A 6,000-nucleotide genomic window follows, 5' to 3' on the forward strand; every position below is an offset into this window, starting at 1 on the left:
ATATGATGTATATGTTTGCTCGCTTATAGTTTGCATTGGGTGTGGGGTACAGGGTATAAGCAGGCAGGATCCTTATAGTCTAAGGCAGGGGTCCCCAAACTTTTTACACAGGGGGCCAGTTCACTGTCCCTCAGACTGTTGGAGGGCCGCCACATACAGTGCTCCTCTCACTAACCACCAATGAAAGAGGTGCCCCTTCCGGAAGTGCAGTGTGTGGGGGGACCAGATAAATGGCCTCAGGGGGCCACAAGCAGCAGGGAGGCCATAGTTTGGGGATGCCTGGTTAGGCATAGTTTTAAGACTAAGCCTTTTCCACCCTTTTAATACTAAGATCTTCTCAACACTAAGCTTTTCCCCACACCCTTGACTCTTGCATGATGTGGGGTGGTGTACTCTTATAAGGAATCCCATTTATGCCTCAGATAAGTAACTTTGTATCAGAGACTTCCTTATTTGTATATTGGCTTAAAGGTTTTGATTTCTACACTATAAAATGGAGCAGACCTGGGGCTCGCTCTCTCTCGGTTCCTGAAATTAGCAGTGCAAGGAAAAGCAGCCAAGATGGCAGAGTGCTGAAGGAGAAGCCAGTTTGTGCAGAGAGAAGGAGATGGGAAACAGAGGTGAATAAGGCTGGTGAGGTAGAAACCTTTGATTCTAGGAATACTCAGATGAGTCAGTGATTTGGGAGCCCTGAATAGAAAGGGAAGTGTTTTCCTACTGTGTGTATTTCTTGCCCGCCGGGTGCAAGCTAGGATTTAAGCTACTAGCCCACCAGTTCTTGGCTCCATTGTTTCATTACCTCTGTCCGAATTAAATGTGAACCTGCATTGGCCAAGTGGCTGTGATGGTGGCTGTGGCTACTGGCTTTACAGAAAGAAACTGTGGAGCAGGCAAATTACTCATTTAATGTCTCACTGTTAGTGAACAGAACAAACTTGAACCCAAATTTGAGCCCCCCCAAAATGGGTCCTAAGCCTGAGCAGATGGTGGTAGGTGAGGCTGAGTGGGAAGAACATTCTAAACCAAATTCTACACAGGTCTGGCCCCTTGTTGCTCACTGTCACCTAAAAGAAATGGGCAATATTAAAAAGACATGCATGGCTTCTTGTCAGGCTTACAAGCTTTCTAATGATCAACTTGACCTTTCAAACAAAAATTTAATTATGAAACTGTTCAAAAATACAACATTAAAAAGAATAGAATAATAAATCCATATTTACCCAATGTCCAGATTCAACAATAATCATAATTTTGCCATACTTGCTCTAACTAGCCCTTTTTATTATTTTTCTTCTTTATTCATTGCTGAAGCCCTTAGATTTAAATATTTTTTAAAAATCCCAGACATTATGTCATTTCTTCCCTTTATTCTTCAGAATGCATCTCATAAAAGCACCTGACCTTGTGGCTAAAGAAGTGGGACTGCAGGCAGAGCAGGGGTCCCTGTGCAGGGCCTGCAAGACTTCCCAGTGCAGTGTGCTGGCAGGATGTGTTTCACTCTGGAACCATGTGTGGGTTCTCAATCATCCTGGCTGGCAAACATTTTGGGCTCCCTCCAAACCCTCTGACACATTCAGGGATTGAATTAATTCAGTCTTGGTTTGCCAGTTGCTGTTCAGTGCAGCCTTGCCTACTTAAAAGAAAAGGAAGTAGCAAAGCAGCTTCAGGATAAATTACTCAATCTGGCTCACAGGTAAGACTGGAAATAATTCTTTCAATCCAGTAAAATAAAGGACATATAGTCCTGCTGCCATAAACCCGAGACACGATCACAGATTGAGAAGTCAGTTGGAATCTCTAGAGCACGTCAGCAGGAAAGGGTGGTCATTATTTTTAGTAACTAGTTAAATAATTGCCTATTTGATGCTGAGTGCCCTCCAGCTATACTAAAATGAGAGATACTGTAATGCCACCTCTGCAGCAGGTGGGAGGGTGTGACTATAGGGCCCTTCTATAGTTCACTTGGTTGAGCTTGCCCTCCTGATACATGCCACCAGCTGCTCCCATCAGTACTACATCTATAAAAGCAAGAGCCATAGTCATGAAAAGTGGAGTAAAATACATTCATCTAAAACTTTTGTCCTGACCTTTGGCACTGCCTCAACCAAAGCCATGTGTGGACTTCTCTAAGTCGACTTGGCCAGTGTCCCTATCTCCCTGATGATCACATGAGGCATTTGTAGGAAGTGCCAGAATATCATACACAGAAATTCTTCACCATTCATTTTGCTGACATACAATCCAACATAGGCTGGACACAGGAACCACAGCTTTGGGTTAAGTTACCTACACTTCTATTTCTGGGAGACTGCAGCATATATGTGTCCTAAAATGCTTTCGAGAAACAGGAATAGCCAAGCTTAACACATGTTTTTACGAACACCTACTAGTTTCCACTTTAAATGTGAGTAACCAATACTTGTCAACTTAGTAGCTACAAGAGGACCTCAGTCCTGAATTCTGCCACCACCATGCTATCTGACAGCCATGGACTTGCCTGATTAACTTTTTCTCTCACATTTCTGTTTTCATGTGGTAAACAGTAACTAAAACAATCAGAACTGTAGTGTTTTGTTTTGTTTTTAACTCAGAAGGGAATTGATATAATTTGACACCTAGGTGCATATTACAAATGGAAATCAAACTATATGTGGCATCAGTTATAGATTATGTCTTTATGATGCTGGAACCATCACTGAAAAATTAAATAATTCAGTTGACTTCATTGTTTTGCATAGATTATTTTACTGGGTTTCCAGTAATGATAGGCACCTCCTGTTAAATTGACCTTATCTGGATAAGAAGGGAGGCAAGGAAGAGGTCAAATGATGTGCCTAGGGAACAAAATTTAAGGAGGCACTTACTGTTAGAGTCATGCACCTATTGATCCTATGCTTGTGAAACTCTGATAGTGAGTACTTCCTTAAATTTTGTATCCTGGGCTCTACACTTGTTTTACACTAGTCTCAGGGCCATATGAGGGCACAATAGTTACCTAGTTAAGCTACAGAGTATCCCAGTCCAAATCTGGGAGATTCCAATTCAGTACATCCAGGGTGAGTTTCAGGAATAATTTTAAATAAGCTCCCTTGGGTAATCCTGATATGTAATCATATTTGGAAACTACTGACGTATATTTAGAATACCATAATTAGAAGGTGACAGTCCTTTAAATTTAGCACGATTAACTCCAAGTATAAATTCTGGGTTTAATTCTGAGTTTTCTCTATGTAAAAAGTGCTTGAAGATCTGATTCAGTGTGTTAGAGTAGCACACTGAATCAGAGTAGCAAGCAACATAAAATCCTACTAACCATGGCTTAAATGAGTAAGGGTTCATTTTTCCCATAACTAGAAGTCTGGAGGTGGGTTACTGCTGGTATTAGTCAGAATAGTGCTAACATTAGGTCAATATCTTTTATTTTCTTGGACTTCCCTTGGGTTTATTTGGCTTGTAGACCCCAAATGGTAGCTCTGGTTTCCGGGATCACTTAAACTCTAAATGGTGAGGGAGGAAGAAGAAGCGTGCTTCCAGCCTTGTCTATTTCCTTGTATCAAGAAAGTAAAAGACTTCCTAGAAATCACCTCTTCCAGACCACTGCTAGGTTTAATTGGTCAGAACTGTGTCACATGGCACCTGTTGTTGAAAAGGAGGCTAGGAAATCAGGGGCCAGGTTTATTATAATGGGCTTAGACTAATGATACTCAAACTTTGGCAAGCATTGGAATCACTTGGAGGGCTTGTCAAAACACAGAGTGCTGAGGGCTCCACTCCCAGACATTCTGATTCAGTGGGCCTGAGTTAGGAGCTGAACACTTGTATTTATTACATAAAGTTCCCAGTTGGCGCTGATGCTGTAGGCTTAGGAAAACACTTTGAGAATCACTGACTTCCCACCAATGGCTCCCAACTCCAGTGACATTAAAAACATGCTATGAACATTTTTAAAGGTAAAAGTTCCCTGGGTTCCACCTTTAAATATTCTGATTTAATTTGTTGTTGGGGTTCAGGCATTCCTATTGTCAAAGCTTGCAGATGATTCTAATACAAGCCAAAGATGGGAACCACTTTTTAGGCCAATCATGATTTCTTATCTGGGGGTGTTATGGAGGATCTATTAACAAGGAGGAAAGAGTAGAAGGTGATAGGACTGCAGTATTTAGATAGTGGTTCCCAAAATTGTCTGCAATTTTGAATGACTTGGAAATATTTCAAAATCCCCAAATTCAGGTCATACCCCAGATAATTAAATTGCAACCTTGGGGGAAGGACATTTGAAGTTCTTCAGATGATTTCAATGTGCAGACAATTTGGGTGCCCCATGGTTAAGGGAAAATTGCCATGAAGACGGCTGCATTTGAAAACAATGTAAGAGGAAGATATGAAGGAAAGTTATTCAGATTGGAGAAGAGAAACATGAAGTTTTTTTTTAATTACAGTTTCCAAGTGTCTGTGAAAAATTCACAAGGAATCCTGTTGTCTATCTAAACTAGAGAACCAGCAAGGAGAAAATAAGATTAACCTGGTCAAAGCCTATGGGTTTGATGTGAAGAAAAATTACCTATCTGTAAATTGTTACAAGGAAATGTGGGGTTGTACAGTCCTGTTATTTAAGAGCTGTAAAAATAGTATAGATTCTCATTGGTTTAGAATAGTTTAATGTCATTCTTTCTGAAGGTGAAGAGGTGGATGAAATTACCTGTTTAGATTTCTTCTTTCAAAAGTTTCTACTTTGTTTTTCTTCTCATTTCACATCTTGACTTAAAAGACATTAACTTGCCCTGGCCGGGTTGGCTCAGCGGTAGAGCATCGGCCTAGCGTGCGGAGGACCCGGGTTCGATTCCCGGCCAGGGCACATAGGAGAAGAGCCCATTTGCTTCTCCACCCCTCCGCCGCGCTTTCCTCTCTGTCTCTCTCTTCCCCTCCCGCAGCCAAGGCTCCATTGGAGCAAAGATGGCCCGGGCGCTGGGGATGGCTCTGTGGCCTCTGCCCCAGGTGCTAGAGTGGCTCTGGTCGCAACATGGCGACGCCCAGGATGGGCAGAGCATCGCCCCCTGGTGGGCAGAGCATCGCCCCTGGTGGGCGTGCCGGGTGGATCCCGGTCGGGCGCATGTGGGAGTCTGTCTGACTGTCTCTCCCCGTTTCCAGCTTCAGTAAAAAAAAAAAAAAAAAAAAAAAAAAAAAAGACATTAACCATTCAAATAAAACATAACCTTTGCCCACCTATCTGCTTGAATGGATAAAATATCTGACAGCTAGTAACAGTTTGACATGCCACTAGCTCAAACTGTTTGGATCTCAAAAAGGCTATTTTGAGCTTCTAGATGACAAGCAAACTGACAAATATGAGAGCCATCCAAATTTTTCATTTGAATATATTCTTGTGTTTGAAATGTAAATGTTGTGCTCAAGGATGATACACCACAATATATGAGTCTGCTATACATTTACATGAACACATGTACAGTAGCTATTTCCATACCACCTAGATATAATACATGTGTTTAAATATAGCTACAATTAAAAAATGTTCTCTGTACCTGAAAATGTCACTGGCTATTGTCAGAGAGACATGCCCTCTAAATTATCTTTTGCAGGGTTTGTGATGAATTTATCCCGGTCACACCTAACGTTACTACCTGTGCTGTGAACCAGGACAACTGCTGGGCTTTCAGTTCAGAGGAAAAAATAGGATGCCATTGATAGAGCAAATCCTCACTCAATAGATCCTAGATTGAAGATCCCAAAGCTTTAGGAGTGTTGTTCCCAAACTTTGCGGAAGATATGGGTATGGAAGTCAGGCATCAGTAGTTTTTAAGGTCCCTGAGTGATTCTAAGGGTGCCAAAGTTTGAGAACCACTGCCCCAGACATCTTCATTACAGGATCTAAAATCTCTTATAGAAACAATTTCTATTAGGTCTCATGTCAACAGTTTAGGTAGGAATTAGGTAAAAAATTCTCTCTTGCTGGGTGTAACAGAGATTTATTGTCCTAAATAC

This window comes from Saccopteryx bilineata, chromosome 2, assembly GCF_036850765.1.
Source record: "Saccopteryx bilineata isolate mSacBil1 chromosome 2, mSacBil1_pri_phased_curated, whole genome shotgun sequence".
NCBI lineage: Eukaryota > Metazoa > Chordata > Mammalia > Chiroptera > Emballonuridae > Saccopteryx > Saccopteryx bilineata.